Below are 24,736 nucleotides of genomic sequence, written 5' to 3' on the forward strand. Positions count from 1 at the left end.
CAACAAATTCTTAACACAAAACATCCAAGAAATCTAGGACACCATAAAAACCAAACTTAAGAATAATAGGGATAGCAGAAGAGAAGAACTCAAGCTCAAAGGCACAGAAAATATATTAAAAAAAAAAAGACAAAAACTTTTCCAACTTAAAGAAGGATATCCCTATGAAGGTACAAGAAACTTACAGAAGGCCAGATAGACTGGATAAAAATTACAATAAAAATTAAAAAGTCCCCTCGCCATATAATAATCAAAATGCAAAACATACAGAATAAAGAAAGAATATTAAGAGTTACAAAGGAAAGAGGTCAAATAGCATATAAAGGCAGACCAATCAAAACTATACTGACTTCTCAATGGAAACCATGAAAATCAGAAGGTCCCAGACAGGTGTACTACAGACACTAAGAGATCACGGATACAAGTCCAACTATTATACCTAGCAAAGCTTTCGATCACCATCGATATATAAACAAAAGCAGATTTAAACAATACCTATTAGCCCTACAGAAAGTACTAGAAGGAAAACCCCAACACAAAAATCCTCAGAGTGCAGAGCAAACCAAGACACACAGAGCAAAGCTTGAGTCATCCCAGCTGTGACTTCAAGATGACACCACAGACTGACAGGAACAACAGCACCATGACAGTGGCAGAAGAGCAGATACCTAAAGCAATAAGAGCAGCAGAAAAAGGAAAGTAAACACAATAGAGAAAATTAATAAAATGGTATATGTTTATATTTTCCTTCAGTGATGTTTGGTAACGTATAAGGATAATATTCCCCAACTCAAACATGAAGATAGGATACAGACTAAAAAGGAGAGAAAAGACACCCTTAAATCAAAATATATACTTTTTATTTATAAAAAGTATTTCCTTCAAATGTAAGGATACAAAGTGCTAAGAGTAGAGGAATTCTTTTTTTTTTCTGTGAAGAGGGTTGGTAATAATTATGGTGGGTAAAAGAAACGCTGAATCTATAAAAATACAAAAGAAATATTAACAAGTGATCAAATGGTTCATTTCCCAATAGATATAAACCAAAAGAATACATAAGAGACATGTAAATACTGACTCATGGATACCATGTTCTTGGTGTAGGAAGTCTTTCTGTTTATGTGTTGCTTTCATTGGTTGAATAAAGAAACTGCCTTGGCTTTTTGATAGGGCAGAAGTTAGGTAGGCAGAGTAGATAGAACTGAATTCTGGGAGGAAGAAAGCAGGTTCAGGGATTGCCGCCATGGAGCCAGCCGCCAGGTTAGACATGCTGAATCTTTCCCAGTAAGACACGACCTCGTGGTGAACACAGATTATTAGAAATGGGTTAAATCAAGATGTGAGAGTTAGCCAATAACAGGCTAGGAATAATGGGCCAGGCAGTGTTTAAATGAATACAGTTTCTGTGTAATTATTTTGGGGCTAAGCTAGCAAGGAGGCGGGACACAGACCACCGCTCATCCTACAACATGTTCTCATTCAAACATGTGAAGAAATATAAAAGGATATTTGTGCTCTGCAAAGATTCTAAGTAATTTGTACCCAGATCACACAGGCATTTTTATGTAAATGGAGAAAATGTTCCTAAGATTTAAAAAATTATGAGAAAATTATGAGAGCAGGATCAAATCTAAAGGCAATTTCAAAACATAAAAATTATAGCAATGCTTCCTTTATCCCAATTGGGAATATTATTATGGCTCAATTAAGGGAGCCATCTTAGGGTTGGCAAGAGACGTGGACCTAGAGGGGCTCCCAGGTGCCCAGGGCGATATCCCCAGTTAGTTCCTGGGGCAGCTGAGGATAGGGAACCTGAAATGACCCTATCCTATAGCCATACTGATGAATATCTTGCATATCACCATAGAACCTTCATCTGGCGATGGATGGAGATAGAGACAGAGACCCACACTGGAGCACCGGACTGAGCTCCCAATGTCCCAATGAGGAACGGAAGGAGGGAGAACATGAGCAAAGAAGTCAGGACCACAAGGGATGCACCCACCCACTGAGACAAAGGGACTGATCTATTGGGAGCTCACCAAGGCCAGCTGGACTGGGACTGAAAAAGCCTGGGATAAACCCGGACTCTCTGAACATGGCGAACAATGAGGGCTGCTGAGAAGCCAAGGACAATGGCAGTGGGTTTTGATCCTACTTCATGTTCTGGCTTTGTGGGAGCCTAGCCAGTTTGGATGTTCACCTTCCTAGACCAGGATGGAGGGGGAGGACTTTGGACTTTCCACAGGGCAGGGAACCCTGACTGCTCTTCAGACTGGAGAGGGAGGGGGAGAGGAGTGGGAGGAGGAGGAGGGAAATGGGAGGCTGGGAGGAGGCGGAAATTTTTTTTTCAATAAAAAAAATATAGCAATGCAAACTGTGGAGTGTTGAAGACAGACAATAAGAACATATCAAGACGTAGACAATGTAGATAGAGTCTGTTACTTGGCAGAGATATTAAGCAAATCTTATCAAAATCTTGCTGGGAATTAACTCTATATATAGTCACGAAACCTGAAGGAATGCAAAAATTCTACAAAACCCAGCATCCAGGACAAAGAGGCTTCAATGGCTCTAACTAACCACTGTATTAAAATTATAGTAATAAACTCACATAATATTGGTATAAAAACATAATCAGTGATGAAAATAGAGGAAGGGCAGCATCATTCTCATGCAAAGAAAAATAAATTTAACTCTAAGGTTTAGTACTTAATAAAGAGTGTCAAACACCTAGAATTGGGCAATCCTGAAATTATTCTCAGTGGAATTCTCTAGAATCATTTCTAGTAAAATGAATAATAAATGATAATAGTAATTAAAATAATAAATAGAATGAGGCAAATCCAATCTCATGTCCTCTTTCTACTGTCACTTGAGCCCTTTCCATCCCTTCACACCTTCCTCAATCGCTGTAACATACCTGGATCCTCTCTTCACACCAGGGCTCTTTGTTCTGGCTCCCAGGTGAACAGGACTTATTGACAATGTGAGACCTGCATATGGGAAAGAGACTCCTCAGAAAGCACCTGGACCTTTTCATGGAGCAACAACAAAAGGTGTTAACATATACTAAACATGAAGGAGAGAGAAAATATAAAGAACACAGTCTCCTTCTCTTTGGATTTCACTTTATTCTCAAAGATGTGAGACTCATTCACACACATCTCACACATGTGCAGTTTTCTCAGGAACGCTGAGGAAGAGCAAGGGAGACTGCATGAAAACTATTCTCACCCTCTGAATCCACGCTGCTATACTTTTCCCAATAGAAGATCACTGCAAAACGCCCTGTGAGCAGGCTATAGGCAGTCCCATGCCTCCTGCAAGAAGTCCACAGTCACAGAGATGAATGTCAACAAACCCTGAAACAAACAAACAAAGCAGTTTCGCCATGTGTATGCACATGGGCAGAGAGCTTTTCTTCAACCAGGGAGGTATATTTCTGATACAAGTGTGTAGTCATAATTATTCAAAAGATGCTTTCTAATTTTCTTTTAATCTGAAGTGATTTTGCTAACTATGAAACAGTGTATCAGTGTGATCTGATATACTCTAACGGCATGTATGTTGGGCTTGCCTGGACCTAAGGTGTAGCACAAGAACACAGCATATGAGGACGTAATTCTGAATGCTGTATTTACATCCCACACTGCATATATCTCACACGGAAAATTAATAGGGAGTAAAGGGTTTACAACCATATCTGTGGAACTCCATAAAATGCATGTTCTCCATAAAATATATCATTGTGCATTGGTTCCTAGTGTGATTATTATCTATATACATCTTTGGCTAGTCTAAAGGGCAAAGGATACTCTCTTAAATAAGCAAGTGGAAAAACAGGGGAGTTAGAAATTATGGATGATTTTAAATTCCAGGAGCGTTGAAATGGCCACAATAGCAAAGAAAACCCTGTTTGCAAACAAAAAAAGAATGCAAATGTTCTTCCACATTATTCTAGGAATTATTATATGAGAAAATAGTCTTATTTCATGGTTCATAAGGCAAGTGAAAAAAAACCAATACTAAGACCCACTACATAGGCTCTCAAATTTACAGACAACGAAAAGATATCCACAACAAATTTTGAAAGCTGTGTCCTTCTGGGCCGCCTCAGCTAGCACACCCCTGGTCCCTCCTCTCCCGGGTCCCAGCCCCGCAGCTCCTCTGACCTGGGAGGTTCCAGGGCCGCCAGGCTGCGGTTCCCCCACTGCTGACTTTCCCAGGCCGCCCCGCGGCGACTGCGGCTCCGGGGAGTTTTCAGGTCCCGAGCCGGGTCTTCCTCGCCCAGTTCCGGACAAGGCGGCTTCCCAAATCCAACAGGGTCTAGCGGGATCCCCTGTCCAGCGGGATCCCCTGTCCCTTCAGCCAGGTTCTTGGAGCGGCTCCTCCTGGCCACGCCCACTACACCGCGCTTCCGGTTACGTGATTCCTCTAAACCCGTCTGCCAGAAGCTCTATTTTTTTAGTTTTCCAAGTCCACCTCACTCTTTCTTTACCCCTAAGTTCCGCTAAAGACACAGGTGTCCCCACCCCGCCTGACACTCGTCCCTCTACTGCGTGTCAGGCAGCCCTGGACCCGCTCTGCGCAGCCTCCCCAAATGCTTGCTGCCAGCCTAGATGGCAGAACTGGATCTAGGGGGACGCTGCACCGTGGTATCTGACCCCAACCCTGAGTTCTGAAACTTTTGAATATGTCGCCATTAAGAAGGCAGATGCACGTAGTTAGTATAACAAAAGTTACGTTTTATTATTCTGGTTCCTTTGTTTTTTTGATATTTTGCCATTTACCGTGATATATGACTCCGGGTGTTTATTATTAAGGCCAGTTAGATTTATGCTACAATAGAGGTAGAGCAAATGCTCTTCCAGATAGTTCTGTGAATATCCTGGCAACTACAAGACAAATGAAAGGAACCCTGATAAGCCCCGGTCGGTATTTATTAAAGTTTACTGACGGGGGAGAGGTATCCACAATAGAATTCTGAGAGCATGTGTCCTCCTCCTCAGAAACATAGAAACTGGTCACCCCTCTGGTCCAGTCTGTTTCACAGTCCTGTTTTTCCTCTATTGGGTTTGTAGTTCCCAAAAGCACAGAATACTCATAATTTCACCTCATTGTCCCACAGGGTGTGCTGCAGCTGATGGGGGTTTTCCAGGACCTGTAAAATTACATCTAAGTTCTGTTTTGTTCCTAAAAATGTAGGCCCTGGATATCCCTTTGGGAATTCCCATCAGTCTCCTGTGATCTGGCTTTTACCATTCTCTTCCAACAAATGCTGCTTCATTTGCCATCACCCTTCATATATGGTATTTTCCCTGCCCTGCTGATTTGTATATGACCCTCTCTGTCCACGCTCAGTTCCACAAAGCTCTAGGCTGTCGGGGTACCTTGACTGGCTTTATTCAACCCTGCCACATGCTTGCTACCACCGAAGACAAGAACTATGTTTATACATAATTACCAAGTAAAGAAAACAATGTTGTGAGGGGGTACAATATGAGATGTCTTTTCATTGTGCACGAGTTTAAAATTTTACCATGATACTAGCAATCTGTAGAGATGTAGAATAATGCTTTCAAGATCATCAAGCAGAGGTCCCTATCCATTGAACACCTAAAATTGGAATATCCAGAGTCTATCCAACCAGCTGCAAACCAAGATGGTTAGGACCAGTCCAGAAACTGAACTCTCCATTGTCTGCTCTCTCAGGCCAAACATCCCTGATGCAGCACCAACTGACAGAAATAGCTTTGAACATTTGGAAAGAAGAGCCTGAATTTATTCAAAATTGTACTAACTGTAGGAGCCAGTCATGATAAACTAAATATGAACAGATCACCCAAAGCAAGTTCTTTACTTCGAACCATTATCACCTGCAAAAGTAGGATTCAGCCATCAATAAATTTAATAGAGGCCTAAATCTCGGTAGTTTACCCTGAAGCAATACCTGGTTGCAGGAAGAACCACAAGCTGATGTCTACTTAGGTTTGAGACGATCTTGAAGCATTTTCCAAATTTCCTCCATTGGTGTGATTTTCTTCCACTATTGGTTTGTTTTAGCTTGAGTTTATGTTCAAAATCATACTCCATATTTTTGTGTTCTTTTTTTCCTGTGTGGATTCTTTGATGTTGACTAATTATGGAACACAAATTGAAACTGCTTACCTAGTCATTATATTTGCAAGGTTCTTCTCCAGTATTCCCACTTTTATATCTGTTTAGGTTTAGTGATTCAATATATGCATCTCTGTCATTATCTGATCTGTTTTCTACAGTATCACTTGTGTTGGGAAGTGTACACTGGGAGGATTTGTGAGTCACTTGCCAAATACATCACATTTATAAGACTTCTCTTGGATATTCTTATGATTGTGCAGAATATGCTTTGTGCCTTGATCTAAGATCTTCTCATATTTATCATACATGAGGTAGTTCTCTGAAAATTTCAGAGAATTCAGGGAATATTGCACAAGTAAAAGATTCAATAACTGATATTTTCTTAAATTTAATTAGACAGGTAAGTTATAAATTCTCAGAATAGTAGACTTAGTGGAGGCCTTTTCTGTTACAAGATCATTAATTGGATGCTCAGAGGAACCTCCAATTTGATCTATACCAAACCACAGGGACCAATAATATCCTTCTCATTTTTATCTAAATAGTGTACCTTGCATAACGTAGGCCAATAGGTGATAGAGAAATAATGAAAGGTCCTCTCTGAAGGATCATATGAAGAATAGTTCTCTATTTTCTTACTTATGTTCTTGAGAGTTACACTGTATAGTCATGGTCAGCTTGGAACTAACCCAGACTGACATGAACTCACCATATTCTCTTGCTTCATCTCCCTACTGCTAGGATTAAAATCATGCTGCTCAAAGACTAAACATAGAGACCAGTTTCACACTCCTAGGGCTTCATTCTTATCTCCTAGGTAAATGCAGAGATCTGCCTTCCTGCAATTATCTTTATCAGCAGGCATTTGGTCAGTGCTTAGGGACCAGGAAAGAGCATTTTATTTAAGATATTCACAGAACTCCAAGTACATAGAATTACTGCCCAAGCTGTTGCTTTGCTTTTATCTCACTCAAAAGATTCCTAACTCCTTATGCTCACTTTCACGTCAGTTTACTGATGATTTTAGTTCAGGAAATTTACCACTCATATTTTATTCTCCAGGACAGCAGAAGAAATCATTAACTGCAACCCAGAGAAAGACCCACAACACCCCCGGTTAGAATGACTGATAACAGCATAGCCCAGAACTGATCATTTAGACCCAGAACTTTGTCTCTTATTTGCTTAGAGCAGTAAGTCTAACTCCAGACCTAGGCCCATAGTAATTGCAGCTTCTGATATATGTGCTAATCAGACCAAGAGACATGGCCTCTCCCTAACCGTTTATGTAGGTTGCTTGGTTACCTGATTCTATGCATGTTGTAAGAGGAAAAAACTGGTGCACTGATTTAAAAAATCTGCACCCTATTCATAATTTTACTGAACAAAAACCTTTTGTCTACCACCTAAAAATGTGCACTAACTTCCCCCTCTAGGAGAGAGAGAGAGAGAGAGAGAGAGAGAGAGAGAGAGAGAGAGAGAGAGAGAGAGAGAGAGAGAGAGAGAGAGAGAGAGCTCTTATCTGATTTTTTATGGGGCAAAAGAATTTTAGATTTGAAACCTGGAGGGCTGGGTTTTAAGGATATATATGACTGGAAACACTTGTAGCAGATAAAACAAGGAGCAACAAGAGAGAACTAAGGAGAACAAGACAGAACAAGGGAGAACTTAAAGAAATGAGAAAGAAGAATAAAGAAATAGGGATAAAGGGAAGCTGTTTTGAGTAGATTTCTTACCCCTGAGATCTTAACCCTCAGATTTTTTTAGACCCCCTTTAGCTTATCATGGCATCTTTAATTGAGCCTAGAAAGGAAGTCTTAGAGGCTGGAACTTTAAGGCTGTCATTATTTGACAGAGTCACTATATTTGCAAGTTTTCCCCCAGGTTCAGATTCCGTAATGTCTGTTAAAATGCTGCTCAGTTCCTAGCACCCTCATGGAACTACACAACAGATTTTAACTCTAGTTCCATGGAATCCAATGTAGCATACAGAGCACACAGGTATCAATTTAGGCAAATATACTCACACACAGAAAATGAAGGTAAAATTTAATTTCAATAAAAGATACTTTCTATGGGCAGTGATGGCTCACACTTTAATCCCAGCACTCAAGAGGCAGAGGCAATAAATCTCAGTGAGTTCATAGCCAGCCTAGTCTACAAGAGCTGGTTCCAGGACAGCTAGAACTGTTATACAGAGAAATCCTGTCTCAAAAAATTAATAAAAGATACTTTCTAAAGTGATTATATATCACATTTTATTTCTCTGTGTAAACAGTATGACATAACAGTTTTGCAATCATCAAACTTTTAGCAAATATAAGATACACATTTGAGCCGGGCGGTGGTAGCACACGCCTTTAATCCCAGCACTCGGAAGGCAGAGGCAGTCGGATCTCTGTGAGTTTGAGACCAGCCTGGTCTACAAGAGCTAGTTCCAGGACAGGCTTCAAAACCACAGAGAAACCCTGTCTCAAAAAACAAACAAACAAAAAAAAAAGATACACATTTGAGGTCTAGATGCAGGAGACTATGTTTAAGAACAATGTTATCAAACAGGATCCCAATGTCACATTTCAGATGGTAGAGTTATGGGGAGTAAAACCGTGCTTGCAAATTCCACAACTGCCAGCCTTGTTAATATATGGACACTGGATTAATCCTGCAGCTGGGCCTAATCTGACTCTATTCTAAGATTTTCAGTATAGATCCTGAAGCCTGGGTCCAATTCTGCATCCTTTTCTAGAACAAAGAGGTTGTATATGGAATGAAGAACTCATGGATGAATAAAAAGACGTTGTTTTTTCTTAACAGTAAAGAGTATAACATTACATTTGTACAATGTTCCAAACAACACATAGAACCAAATTCTTTGTTATTTATGAGAATATTTTGATGAACATGAAGTAAATAGAAAAATCAGTATTAGGCAGCACTACTATTATCTCAATCTTCCTAAAAGTTGACATAACTAATACAGATAAAAACAGCTTCAGAAATTCCATATAGGGGTTCACTACACTATTTAGAAATACATAATGTGAATAAGTGGCATATGTGACAATTCATTCAGATGAAGCAGAAAGATTTTGTATGACTAGAAATGCATTGTCTTATAATAATTATGTTGAAATAAGAGTGGCAGAGCCTTCATAATTATACTCTGTACTAATTTTCAATATATTATGCTCATTATATTGCCTCGATTAAAAATTTGAATGTTATTTCAGCTGTATTATTTTCTGCATTATTTGAGCTTAATTGTTTATCATGAATTTAGGTTAAATAGGTGATTATCATTTATAATTCTTCTTTCATTTTTGAAGAAAACAGGAGATTTGGGGTTATATGATGGCTCCCTCATGAATTGCACCAGAAATGTAAATTTGGGTATTATGAAATATATTTCTTAAATGTGTCATATTTGTTTATGCTGTGGAACATTTGTTTAATGATGTAAAGATGTATTGCATTCATTTATGTTACAAGTGTTTATTTTTGTGAAGCTGTGTTACTTTGCCTATCTAAAACATCAGATTGGTCTAAAAAAGAGTTGAATGGCAAAAAGCTTGGAAAGAAAGGATAGGTGGTGCTGGCAGGCAGGGAGAATAAATAGAAAGAGGAAAAAGAGCAAAAAGGATCAGGGAGCAAAAAGAGAAAGAGAGAAAGACTCCAGGGGCCAACCATATTGTTATACAGCAAGCTGGAGAAAGGAGTATAAAAAGAAACATAGAAATAGAGAAAGGTAAACAGGATAATTTAAGTTAAAAAAACAAACCAAGGTAAAACTGGGCATTCATAAGAAAGAATAAGTCTCTGTGTGTGATAGATGCAGGTCACCAAATAGCTAAAAGCAAAAAGTAAAACAACCAATAACACCTGGTGGCTAGAGAGATGGCTCAGGAGTAAGGCTGTTGTTGCAGAAAATAGTTTAATTATATATATATGACAGCTGGTGAAAATGCCTGACTTCTATGCCAAGGGATTGGTACTTACCTCAGTGCTTTATGGGCATCATGGAGGCGTACAAGTGCACATAAAGATGAGTAATCCTATACTTAAATAAAATTATTTTAAATAAAGAAATGAAAACATATCATCACAACATTCTGGATCTTCACCTACATAATACCAAACTTCAGGGAAAAGAATAAAAAAAAAAACATAAACTACCAGGAGTCTTCCTCCTTCAAAGAGAAGGAAGAAAAGAAAGTCATTAAAAAGGGATATTAGTTTATGCTTGAAAATTTATGTCATATACACAGCATCTTATGGATATTATTCCACATAATGCAGTATTGAGGTGGTGACATAACCTGTCAGGAAAAAAACAGGCAGAGAAAAAATTCTGATCTGTCTAATGAAAACTTATCACTGACCACTGGAATCAAGAACTCTTCTGCAACAAACAGATTTCAGGTAACAACACAGCCATAGATACATTATCACTGAGTGAAATCAAGTAGCAAAGAAAGAATCCAGTATACTTAAATCTGCACCTTTTTTTCAGAATCGTCATTTTGATTGCAAAAGCAAGCCACATATTCCTTCCTTCATCTGTGTTTGCTGGAGTGCTAAAATATTTACTATTAGGATCCAAGATAGTAAGTCCATTCTAATTCTACTTTTTTTTTTCGAGACAGGATTTGAAGCCTGACATGGAACTAGCTCTTGTAGACCAGGCTGGGCCCGAACTCACAGAAATCCACATGCCTCTGCCTCCCGAGTGCTGGGATTAAAGGCATGCGCCACCACCACCCGGCTAATTCTATTTTTCTATGAATTGCTCAGTGATATTTGCTAAAAGGCCTTTGTATTTCCATGTTCAACTTTCATAAGTCTGCTTCTGGGAATCTCATCATTCTTTAAATGCAAACTAAATGGCTCATGAAATCTTCCTTCCTCACTAATATATAAGGACACAAATTTATCCTTTGTAAGAACTAGGCATCAATATATTTCTTTGATCATCATTGACAATGGAATCTCCTTCAGGATTACAGGCCTTTACTCCATGAAAAATATATAGTCCACAGTAATAACTAATGGAAAATAATTTGGAATAAAGCTGTGCTATGCATGTGACACAATTTAGAAGCTTACTCTTGGTTATCAGAGAGGAAAAAGGAAAAAAAAGTACAGGAAATACATACTTTAGCTAACTGTACCAGAGGCAAAAAATTTCAGGTTTGTATTGTTTCAATTAAAAAGGGGGGGGGGGATACACTACACTTACCTGGGAAGTATTTATTGGAGAAACAGACATTTTCCTGCTACTATTCTCTGAGTTTTTATCTCAGGAACAAAGATTGGAACTCTTCTTGACATTTCAAACTAAGGTGTCAAATCTGAAATGCTAAAATTAATACAACTGTGTTACAGAAAATGGAAAAGCACATAGCAAAACCCCAAATCCCCAATGATTCCCGTTGTATAGTCAACATTTCTATAGACAGGGAGCATGGAAGTGTATATGTGGAATAGAAATGAAATCAACTATGAACCTTGCATCCAGAATCACTGGCTCATAAAATTCACCTTGAAAGAAGTACATTGGAAGAAAATAGCACAGGTCACCCATGTAAGCAATACTGCAAATTATAATTAGAGGGAACTATCCATAGAAAAATCAGAGAGAATTTATCCAAGAGAAAACATGTGAATAAGACATGTTATATAAGAAACAGATGAATAAATGAGAGCTAGGCGAGTAACAGACCATGTCCAACAAACAAAAATATCAAACTGCTATTTCTAGCTAAAAAGTATAAAAATTCTACTAATAATTTTACAAAGCAGATTTTTTTTTAAAAAAATCATATAAGGAATAGAAGTCCTGTAATAAAAATCTCATTAGGAATGGAAATATCATAAGGAAAACTTCAAAAAGCTTTTGTGATAAACTCCTAATGGATTGTGGAAGAAATGGATTTTTGGCTCATAAACATAGGCAACAAGTACAGTGCAGAAAATAAAACAGCATTTTTTTATAAATAAATAAATAAAATAAAAGTGTGAGAAGACATGCATTCTCCTTTGTTAGTGAATCAAGAGCCATAAGAGTGAGGTTCATAAATCTTAATAATACGAAGAATAAAAAGGAGATACAGAGTAGGAAATCAAGATTTCAAACTCCTTTTTAATGATGAAGTAGTCACAAAACTCTCCACGGATTTGATGGGAAAACCTTAGATGTGATAAGTGTATGAATTATTATTGAAAACTACAGAAACACAGGCTGCAAATTCACAAAGATGACTAAGTTGTGAGGGATCACCCACCCACTGGGACACCCCACTCACTAGGCCTTCCATACTGAGGCAAAACCCCAGGCTCTCCCTGACCTGCTTCAGCTTCTGCAGCCAGCCAGCAGGCAAGTTACCTGCAGGTAGGCTGCTCCAATACCCACATCCTGTTGATGGACCTTGTAAGCTACAAGTCCTCGTCCACCCCCAAACACAACCTCAGAGGAACTCTGAAACACAGGCTGCAAATTACAGAGAAGACCAAGGGGTCAGTAGCCACACTGTCGGGATACCCCTGCATACTGGGACAAAAACCTGGGCCCCTGCGCACCTGCCTCAGCCTCTCTAGCCAGCCAACAAGCAAGTTACTGGCAGATAGGCTGATGCAACACCCCCATCCCATAGATCGGACTCCATAAGCTACAAGTCTGCCCCTAAACCCTCCTACCCTTCCACAACCTCAGAAGACCACGAAGTAAGTGAGCACCCACCTGGCAGGACACCCCCACTCTCTAGGACCTCCATACTGAGAGAAAAACCCCAGGCCCCTCCCCTACCTGCCTCAGCTTCTCAAGCCAACCAGCAGGCAAATTCCTACCAGTAGGCTGTTGAAAGGGCCCCACCCTATGGATCAGACCCTGCAAGCTACAAGTCCACTGTGCCCCCAAACCCTGCTATCCCCCGGCAACCTCAAAAGAAATCTGAAATACAAGCTGGAACTACACAAAAGGACCAAAGAGTAACCCTAAAGCACAGGCTGAGACTACATAGAGAGGACCAAGAGAGGAATTCTGAAATACAGGCTGTGACTAAAAAGAGCTGACCAAGAGAGTTAACCAAGAGACCAAGCCATGAGAGACCTCAGCTATTCAATAATCTTACCCTCCTCTCTGAACCAGGTACTCCACTGTAATTGTGAACTGGGATCTAAAATACCTTTAACCAGTTTACCCAGTCATTAGAGATAATTCTATTACAAAATGACTGGAAGTTAAACATTTACTTTACAAAAGGTGAATGCAAACCATATGAGACTATTGCTTTCTTGAATCTCCTTAAATGTAACATTGGCACAGAAGTCAAATTAGCTGTAACAGAAACTCTGAAATTTGGCAATTCCATAAAGGTTGCTGGATATACTGAAGTGGGATATTTGAAAACCTTAGGCAGGCCAGGCAGTGGTGGTGCCCATCTTTAATCTTTGCACTCAGTAGGCAGAGTCAGGAGAATCTCTGTGATTAAGAGGCCAGCCTGGTCTACAGAGTGAGTTCCAGGACAGGCTCCAAAGCTACAAAGAAATCAAAAAGTAAAAAAGAATTTAAAAAAAAAGAAAAGAAAGCTTTAGACTGTTCCTCTGTAATCTTATAATGCAATGCTAGAATTTGCTCTCCATTAAATTTCATTGCCTAAATTTGAATATGTTTCTGATGTGTTTTATTAAGTTATTCTGAGCCTTATCTCTTAGCACTGAGTTTAAAACTTTTTAGTGTTAAAACAAAAATGATAAAATTGACAATGTTTTAAAATTAACAGTACATAAATCCCATTTATATCTAATCATTCCATTTCCAAAGTGCCTGGTACGTTATCATACAAAGACCCAAATCCCTCCATTGCAATAGTTTTTCCTTTTTTGGATGTGGGAGAAACTCTCTCTTTTTAACTAATTCCTCCCTTTAAGAATTCCCAGTTGTCTTACCAAATCTACTAATGATATTGATGAAGATGTGAGTCTTATTGCTGCTGCATAAAACAGTAAATGCCTGACTGCATTGCATGGTAGCTACCTAGTTTGGCCATAGTTCAAGAAGGGAATGAATGCAGGCAGAGCTCACACCCCAAGGTGAAGACCGAGAGATAGAGACAGAGAAAGAGTGAGATGGATCTCTGTGAGTCAGACGACAGCCTGGTCGACTGAGTGAGCGTTAATCTGAAACAGATCTTTATGACTTTAGGTTTCTATCATTATATAGAATATATGTTAAAGCAGAGTTGAATTACATATGCAGTATATTGTAACAAATTTAACCATAAATTTATTATTACTTAAAAGTACTTACAAATTTAAAATATTTGAGACTTATTGCTTTTTCAGTCTAGAGGGAGATGAAATGAACAGAGCTTATTAGGATTGCTTAAAACATTTTTTTGAACAGTAAGTACATTACATATACACACTGTTGTATTTAAGTTACACATAAAGTTAATGAAAAGTGAACGAGAGAAAACAGGCTTTTTTTAAATTTTGATTGACATTGTGTAACAAGCAGTCAGGAATATAAAGGGATAGAGAAAAAGAAAGTAACTGGAGAATTAAAGTCGCCAGAAACAGGAATGTAGAATCATTGTGAGGGGGAAGCAAATGTACTAAGGAGGTGGTTCTCTGCAAGAAACGGACTTCTTAGCGGACCCTGACAAGGTGTACCATCACACAAACATATGTAACAGAGCATAATAGTAATTTTTAAAAGCATAGGTAATGAGTTAAAGCAGGTCATGTGGTACAACCTACTGCCAGTGCCGTTTAGCTAGCAGCAGAACCTCATGAGTCTGTGGCTCCTGCCTTTCTTATTTATTTATGTATTTATTTGTTTGTTTGTTTATCATTTTAATTTTTTATTGTTTTTATTGAGCTTTATATTTTTATCTGTTCCCCTCCCTTATTCTCCCCTCCCTTTCTACCCTCTCCGATGATCCCCATGCTCCCAATTTACTCAGGAGATCTTTTTATACTTCCCGTGTAGTTTATATCAATTAATGTCTCAGAGTCCTCATTGTTGTCTAAATTCTCTGGGATTGTGATTTGTAGACTGGTTTTTCTTTGCTTTATGTCTAAAAACCACTTATGAGTGAGTACATATGATATTTGTCTTTCTGGGTCTGAGTTACCTCTTTCAATATGATGTTTTCTAGATCCACCCATTTGCCCAAATGTCCTGTATCTACTATTATTTGAGACCCATCCCTTCCTAAATCCTCCTAATATACCTGGATCCTTTGCTCTTGCCTCCCCTCTCTTCACCATCCAGATCTCTTTGTTCTGCTGCACAGGTGAGCAGGACTGACCGAGCAATGTGAAACTGCACACGGGAAAGAGGTTCTTCAGAAAGCACCTGGAACTTTTCATGAAATAAAAATGAAAGATGTTAACATCTACAGGAAGGATAAACACAAAGGAAGAAAATACCACAAAAATGTCTCTTTGTCTCTGAGGATTTCACTTTATGAGATGTGAATTTTCATTCACACACAGCTCACACACATGCAGAGTAGTCTGCCTTGGAAACCAGAAGGGAGTGACTAGGGAGACTGCAAGAAAATTATTCTGACCCTCGGAATCCAGACTGCTGCTCTTCTCCAAGAGGAGATCTGTGCAAAGAGCCCTGTGAGCAGGGTCTAGGCATTCCCACGCCTCCTACAAGATGTCCACAGTCACAGCACTGAACGTCAACAAACCCTGAAATAAAAGACAACGGTTTGGCCACATGTGTGTGGGCAGAGTACAGTTTTTGAACCAACGAAGGAGAAATTTTTTCTGATATATGTATGTAATCATAATTATTCAAAAGGTATTTCCTGCCTATAAAATTAATGTGGCTTTAAAACTTCTCACAGAGCCGGGCGGTGGTGGCGCACGTCTTTAATCCCAGCACTCGGGAGGCAGAGGCAGGCGGATCTCTGTGAGTTTGAGACCAGCCTGGTCTACAAGAGCTAGTTCCAGGACAGGCTCCAAAACCAGAGAGAAACCCTGTCTCGAAAAACCAAATAAATAAATAAATAAATAAAAATAAGACTTCTCACGGGCTGGAGAGATGGCTCAGTGGTTAAGAGCACTGGCTGCTCTTCCAGAGGTCCTGAGTTCAATTCCCAGCATCCAAATGGTGGCTCACAACCATCTGTAATGAGATCTGGTGCCCTCTTCTGGCATGTGGGCATACATGGAGGCAGAATGTTGTATACATAACAAGTAAATAAAATCTTAAAAAAAAAAAAAACTTCTCACAGCAATTATACTGGGTTTGCCTAGACATTGTTTTTTGTTTTTTTGTTTTTGTTTTTGTTTTTGATTTTTTTAAGACAGGGTTTCTCTGTATAGCTTTGTAGCCTGTCCTGGAACTTCGTCTGTAGACCAGGCTGGCCTCAAACTCACAGAGAACCACCTGCCTCTGCCTCCCAGAGTACTGGCATTAAAGGTGTGCACCATCACCAAAACCTGGTTTGACTGGACCTTGTTAGGTATCAAAAAAACTCTTGACATATGACTGAGGGGCCCATTACTTTATCAGAGCAGACATTTTTCACTAGGTGCTCTCTTGGCCTCTAGGCTACAGGTTCCTCTCTTGGCCTCCACCTCTCTCGTGTTTTCTCTTCCTCTCTCCCCCCCCTCCCCCTTCTCATGGACCAGTTCATTTTGTACCCTTCCAGATGCCTCTGGTTATTTTCTCCCTCATACCTACAATAAACTTCTTCAACCATACCTTGGCGCAATCATGTCATTTTTCATTCAGGCCAAAGGTGAAACCTAACAACTAAACTTATGAAGGCACATCTTTAAATTCTTTGTTTACATCAGTGCACACATTTGAGATGGAAAGTTAATGGAGAGTAAAGCGTTGTTCAGTGAATGTTAATATTTACAACCATAGCTGTGGTGCTTTATAATGTATGTTTTCTGACAGAGGTTACTTGTATGACTAATGTCTAAAAAACTCTCAGCAAATGCTTATTCCTCAGGCCAAAGAGCATTCTCTTGAAAAGGCAAGTAGTGGACTAAGGGAGTTAAGAAAGCGCCGATGAATGTGAACTCCAGAAGCCTTGTAATTTCCACAGTATCAAAGAGAACCCACTTCTCATGGGAGACGTCCACAGCCACATCCTGGAATGTCAACAGACCCTGGAATGAAATTATACATTTACCGTGAGCTGCTGGACGAAATGCCTTCCTAGGCAAAAGACCTAAGAAATCAGAGACACTCTTGTGATGCAGGTGAGGTATCCATGTTAGTCAAAGTCAGCTCGACTGGCAGTGGGCAATAACCTTTCTCTCTCTCTCTCTCTCTCTCTCTCTCAAACAAAAATAACAAACAAAAAACAAAACAATAACAATAAAAAAAGTCTCTGGTAACATAGCAACGAGCTGAACGCCACTAGGGCGGCAGCCAGTTTCTTTAATTTGTAGACGAGTTCGTGTTTGTTAGGACATTTCAATCCCCTGTGGTGAAATTGCCTCTGGAATGTTAAACACCTCTGACAGCATTTCCTCTCTTTTCTATAATGGGGAATTCTGATTCTCACCAGGTACTCTTCTCAGTCATCCTCAACTTTTCATAATAATTTGCTTAAAGGCATAATGTTTCCACCAGGGCAGATGCACCCTGCCTCGCCACACGTGCACACTCCAGTACAGAGCTCTGTCTTCCAGCAGCCCTGCCATTGTAGCAGTGTGAAGCGGAGTCCGCGTTCCACCACGTCTGCTGGAGCCTGTCTTGGCTGCCAAGGGAGCTCAAGGAGAGAATCTGTCTCCCACCCTCCCTGCCTTGTGAGCGGTAGCGGAGCGGAGCCCCTGTCCCTGTCCTGACTGCTTTGTGCAGACAGCCTGCCGGCCGGACCATCTCAACCCCTGCGGGGCACAGGCTGGGTCCTGGTCGCTGCTACAGCATGGGCGGGGCTCAAGTCACCGCTGAAGAGAGGGAAGCTGCACTGCGGCAATGACGTCAGCAGTTGTTGTCAGCTACCCTGTACCAAACTAAGGGATCGGGCGATAAGAAAGAATTCTCAGCTCTTTAGTCCGTTCCTGTTCCCTACAAAACCTGTCTGTTCCTTCCTGTCTGCTCTCTCACGCTCTAAACTGAATAAATTTATTAGTCCTATGTTTGTTACAACGTGTGTGTGTGCGTGTGTGTGTGTGTGTGTGTGAGAGAGAGAGAGAGAGAGAGAGAGAGAGAGAGAGAGAGAGAGAGAGAGAGACTTATGCCCTTCCCCCACCCACGCAGCATCTAAAGCTGCTCCTTTTTTGTCTTACTTTTCCTTCCCTTGTGGGCACCAGTATGCTGGTCTAGCTCCTACAGCCTCCTATACCCGCATGAAAATCTCCTCTCCTGCTCTCTCCCCTTTCCCTTGTCCTTTCACTTCCTCTTCCCACAAAACCACAGGAGTGTGTGCACACACCCACAACTCAGGGAGTGTTTGAATACCAGGCCCTCTGCTCACTCCCTCCGCTCACTCCCACAATCCACCAGAAAAATTCAAACCCGCAGAATGCCTTTGGCTGCCCCTTGGGCTTCCAGCAGAATGGTCCCTCTCCTGACCTCCTCCTCTCCTGACGCCCTCTTCCCATGATTCAGGGATGACAGTAAGTCTAGCAGCAGACGTGAGATCCCAGGGTTATAAGGGAGGTCCAGGAATGGGGTCAGCTGGGGACCACAACCCACCCACCCCGCCCCTTGACCCCTCCAGCTTGCCACAGCAGGCAACCTGCTGCCACTGGGCACAAGGCACTTCCACAGTGGTGCCTCCTATCCTCTACCAGAAACTGCAATCCTGTCTACAAAAAACACTAAAGATCGTTTTTCTATATCTTAAAAATTTATACTAGTAACTCATTTCAGGATCTATAGGTTGCCCATTTAAAGAGTTCAACATCTACATAATTTGTAACAAAATATTTCTCCCAAGGGAAGTTTTTGTTTGTCTATATCTCAAGAAAGCTATGTAGTCAGAAAGTTTGTCTGTTTGTCTATGCTGGTGTGTTCATAAACGTTGTTTAAGTATGGCATGGAGACAAAATATGTTAGATTGACTTTGTCACTCTTCCTGTGTCTACAGTCACCTCATGGCTACTCCTTATAGCTGGACCTCAGAATATAACACTGAGCTCTCTGGCCAACAGATACAGAATAACAAAAGCTTATATATTCTTTTGGTGTAGATAACATTAAAGATGGTTTTGGAGGGTTCTATTAAAAGGCAGTTTCTAGAGTGGAGATCCGTCTCTCCCCTTCTCTACATTCAAGCATATTTAAAAGCAGCTCTGTGTCTTGTATAAGGCGGAGCTCCTGACACAGAGAGTAAAATAGAACAACCAAAAAAATAGACAGTTTATGTAAACATTCTACACCTCAAGATTTGTAAGTCCATTTATTGGATTTGGTTAAAAAAATCTGTAAAAAAAAATCTATTTTAAAAAAGGTTAACTTAGAACTAGTAAAAAAAATATATACATAGGTACTCTTAAAGAGATCATGTGACATATTCCCATTCTGTCATATAAGCATCATGTGGCTGGCTGCCATCTCTAAATAACAGATGGCTGATAACCAGTTTTTGCTGGGGTTGGAGAAGGCAAATGTCATAAGACTTCATCACCATATAACTAAAGTTGACTGTGTGGAATGGGCCTACCAAGGAGATAATAACAGGTCTCCAAAATATTTTATATTAGCATGGTTTTTTTTGTATAATAGCTCCTGTCTTGTCCTAAAAGCAACATCTGTAAATAAATCCCATTTATTAAATATTAAATAGTCTATGTAGTACAGCTTGCTTTTACCTTGTGTGGATTATAATTGTGCCCTCTTGAAGTTTTTTTCCCTCTTGAAGTAAAAAAGGGTACCTTGTTTTTGAGAGATATTAAACATTTTTAGAAAAAAATTTAAATCTTACATTAAAATCATAAAAATACTAAAGTTATATTTAAAACAACTTTTGGAAATGTTTGGTATTTTTATGACTATAAAACATCTTAAGTTCATAAAAGGTTTCATTATAATACAATTTGACAATAAGTAGCTTTAACAACAACAAACATCCTTTTCCTTTCCCAAAGCTTCAGCTTCTTTCTTGGTTCTCTTTGTGTGTAAAATTAAGGCCACAGGCCTCACTCTTCAAGACTAGACACATGGGCTTCAAGCAATAAGGCTACCCCATTCAACTGGCTTCAATTAATTTCAGCAGTCTTGGAAGATGGGCCACAACTACCGTAGAAATGCTACTAGTGGGAAGAGGTAAAATTTTTATAACAGGGAAGAGTGAAAGGATTTAAGGCTTCCCAAGATCAAATTCTTGGCTAAGGCTAAGTTATGCTGATCCATAGGATCAAGATCTTTATCATGAACACACCAAAATTAACTAAGGCTGTACAAATAGGAGTAACAGACCCAGAAGCCAGATGAGTACTTCTTGAATCTCTGACTTCTGAAAATATCAACTTAGATTGAAAAAGATACTTAGGTCTTTAAAGGCTAAATCAGCATCGATGGATGAATGACTCCAGTATACAGTGAGCATAGAGATATTTAACTATAATATTTATGCTTGGGTAGGAGAAGCAATTTCCTGTTTCTGGGAAGGATATTATAATGTACTATAAAAAACAGTCACCAGCCATTAAGACCATACAAGAACACAAAACAACTAGCAAAACTTCAGAGGTAACCTTTAAAAAGGTTAACTGAGAAATCAATATGAGCTAAACAATGGCCTTCAACAGAAGATAAACTGCAGGCTTTAGAACAGCTGGTACAGAAGCAACTAGATGCTCACCATATTAAAGAATCAACCTGCCCTTGAAATTCTCCTGTATTTGTTGTTAAAAAGAAATCTGGAAAATGGGGAATGATGACAGATGTAAGAGCTGTCAATAAGGTACTTTACAATCTGGAGTTCCTTTGCCTTCCTTGTTACCTAAAGGATGGCCTCTGAGAGTTATTGATTTAAAAGATTGTTTCTTCATTATACCCTTACACGAAAAGGACAGAGAAAACATTGCCTTCACAGTGCCTACTTATAATAATTGACTATAACTGGTGTTGTGTGGTAGAATTTATGTAGGCTCAGGGATCTCCTTTGGGAAAAAAAAGAAAATTGAATGGTATAATAGGTAGATTAGTGTGAGATTACTCACACTAATAATAATAGTGAGTGATAGAGTGAATACTTGTGAGCTATTAATTATAGACAATTTACATTGGTATAGATTGCTGATATACAAATTATATTTGTTGTATTGACTATACTATTATTTCTGTTTACACTATTTGAATACCTATGCAAAGTTATTTTATCATATTGTATGCATGTATGTTTCTACCTCTGCTTAAGACATTTTATATATTGATACAATATTAGGATATATTTATCATATTATACTATACATTTCTACCTCTAATCAAGATATTTATACATTCATTACCTGAATATACGTGTGTGTGTGTGTGTGTGTGTGTGTGTGTGTGTGTAGAGCCAAATATGGCATTTAAATAACTTAGGGATCTGTTGATGTGAGACACAATTGTTCTTGGCAACACCAATCTATTTCCCAGAGAATGTTAGGTACCGAAGACATTCCACTTGGATCTTGTTTTCTTCTTCGCAAAATTAGCCTTTGGGCAAAGAACTGCCCATGTCTCAACCACTGACAAAATACACAGTGTTCAGACAGGACAAGCAGAATACAAGAAAAAAAAACTGTCAAACCTTTCCAAGACAAAGTAAGATGGCTTTGAAAATTTTCTTGCCTCTGAAAATGGTCTGTCAATTACTCTAGGCCTTAGCCAAATTTGGTCTCTCCAATGTTGCAAATGAGACTTTGGGTGATTGCCTAGGTAGCCAGTTGTCTTTGTCATTTATTGCACATTTTGGAAGTTGCTTGATTGTAATTCCTGTTTACTCAAGCAATATTATTTCCCTTCTCAGGTCTTTGATGGGGTTGAAGAATAGATAGTCATAGTTACTTTCCTCTCATGACTTAGCCATGCCATTTCTAATACAAGACTTAGATTTCTTAGGATAGTTTAACTATTAAAACATTTAGCATATGCTTCTTGCTTGATATCACTTATGCTGGTTGTAATTCTAATTTTTTTTTGAGACAGAGTTTCTCTGTAGCTTTGGAGCCTGTCCTGGAACTAGCTCTTGTAGACCAAGCTGCCTTTGAACTCACAAAGATCCGCCTACCTCTGCCTCCCGGGTGCTGGGATTAAAGGTGTGAGCCATCACCGCCTAGTGTAATTCTAATTTTTACACTTGATATATGTTCTTATTATATACAGTTTTGTATTAGTCTTAGAACTCTCTTATTTAGACAACAGGGGATGTGCTGTTAAGACACCAGCCCACTTGGGCATGGTCTCTTATACTATAAATGCAGATGTAAAGCTTTCGTGGCCTCTCTCTCTCTTGGCTGCTGGATTTGGTTCCTGTTCCAGGCTCATACAGAGGACTGTTCATCTGTGAGTCTACCCCTAAATAAAGAACCCTTTATTATTTTCAGTTCTGAGCTAGTGTAGGACTACTTTATCGTGTCCATTTACACAAGTAGAGAATTCAAATCCAGACTTGCTCTTAGTTAAATGACTCCAAAGGAAACTGTTTTTATTCCTTTTCTTGACTCAACTAGGATGTATTATTGGTGACATGGAGTTAATCATTAATGTGTTTAATCCATATATATATATATGTAAACTATTAGCTGGTAACATCATTCTTTTTCTGTATGGAGAGAAACAATATAATTTGCCCAAGGTGAAACACGCAGTCCTGTTATCTGAAAGGTGTTCATGAGTTCAGAACTTTGTGCTGTAAAGAGACCCTAAACTCTGCATTCGTTTTTCTGTGTGCTCACTTTCCTGCAAAGCTGGGATGTCTTTTTACCTGTCATGATTATTGCAAATAGTTTAAACCTTAGAACATACCATAAAAACCTGTCCTCATTATAATCATGACAAAGCTACTTCTTAGCTAGAATCTCTAAAGGGGTTTGAATAACTCTTAAGTCTCATTTCCTTAGCCTATGCAGATGGGCATGGGTGTACACAGAGAATAATGAGCAACAAGCAGAAGAGCATCTGTGGTTAAATATCTAAACAGTATAGTATGTAGGATAATTTTATTTCTAGTATATTTCAGAAAAGTATAGAATCCTTTCCAAAGTGGCTTCTCTCATTTACACTCCCAAAAGTAGGGTATAATAGCATCCTTTCATTACTTGTCAGAATTTGATATAAATCCTGGTGATGGCCATTTTGACTGGGATGACTTAGAATATTAAAGGGATTTAGTCGCATTGTCCTGATAGCTATGTATACAAGACTTCTGTCCAACATGACTTGAGAAGTACCCAAGCTAATTGCACAAGCATATCTGATATCCATTGATTTTAAAGACTTTATGGAACTAAACTAAGAACTCTAAATGACCCGAGCCAATGACCTCCCGACCTTGCCAGAGCAGGCCTAAACCAGCGACCTCTACCGGAGCAGGCTCGAGCTAGTGACCTCTGCAGGACAAGGCCCAATCAAATGATCTCCATGGGGGCAGACCCCAATGACCTTTGGGATTGCAGAGCAACTTCTGGGAATTCCAAGTGACCTCCATGGTGATTGGAACTGTGATCTTGACTCTACCATGAGGAGCAACCATCTGAGCCTTGGATCCATTAGCACCTAGAAGACTGATCACCAGAGACACTGACAGCCACAACCACACCAATCAGAGGAAAAGATGGATAGACAAGTTAAGAACACACTCAATATCACAAAGAGCAACATGACACCAATAAAAAATTAGTGGCCCTACAACAGCAAGACTTGATCAACCAAATATAGATGAAACAGAAGAAAATGACTTAAAAATAACTTTAGGAGAATGTTTGAGGCCCTTAAAGAGGAAATGAAAAATTCTCTCAAAGAAATGGGGAAAAAGACAAACAAAAAAAACTGGAAGAATTAAACAAATTTCTTAAAGAAACCAAGAAAAAGCAATCAAACAATGAAAGAAACTATTTGAGACTTGAAAACTGAAATAGAGGCAATAAAAAAACCCCACATAAAACAAGGGAATTCTGGAAACAAAAAAATATAGTAAAATCATCAGAAACCACAAATGCAATTATAAACAGCAGAATATAAGAGATGAAAGAGAAAATCTCAAATGTTGAAGATATGATAGAAGAAATAGTCTTATTTGTCAAAGAAAATGTTAAGTCTAACAAAAGCTTAACACAAAATATCCATGAAATATGAGAAACCATGAAAAGACCAAACCTAAGAATTATAGGGATAGGAAAAGGAGAAGTCCAACTCAAAAGCACAGAAAATATATTCAACAACATAGAAGAAAACTTTTCCAACCTAAAGAAAGATATACATATGAAGATACAAGAAGCATACTAAACACCAAATAGACTGAACAAAAAAAGAAGTCCCCTTGCCACATAATAATGAAAACACACTATAAATACAAAATAAACAAAGAATATTAAGAGCTGCAAAGGAAAAGGGCCAAATAATCCAATAAAAATGGGGTACAGACCTAAACAGAGACCTCTCAACAGATGAATCTACAATGGCTGAAATACCCTTAATGAAATG

The 24,736-nt window shown here is 39.2% G+C and overlaps 1 protein-coding gene across 1 annotated transcript in view; it reads right to left on the reverse strand.

Moving 5' to 3' along the window:
• Positions 1 to 4,410, reverse strand: part of LOC101998495 (zinc finger protein 883-like) — a 12,023-nt gene extending 7,613 nt beyond the window's left edge. The window contains exons 1-3 of the mRNA XM_013355254.2: positions 4,176 to 4,410; positions 3,238 to 3,365; positions 2,924 to 2,996 (exon numbers count right to left, since the gene is read on the reverse strand). The gene's annotated coding sequence lies outside the window, so the exon portion shown is untranslated. The remainder of the gene's footprint in view (positions 1 to 2,923; positions 2,997 to 3,237; positions 3,366 to 4,175) is intronic.
• Positions 4,411 to 24,736: the final 20,326 nt, after the last annotated feature.

Source organism: Microtus ochrogaster, unplaced genomic scaffold (assembly GCF_000317375.1).
Source record: "Microtus ochrogaster isolate Prairie Vole_2 unplaced genomic scaffold, MicOch1.0 UNK108, whole genome shotgun sequence".
Taxonomy (NCBI): domain Eukaryota; kingdom Metazoa; phylum Chordata; class Mammalia; order Rodentia; family Cricetidae; genus Microtus; species Microtus ochrogaster.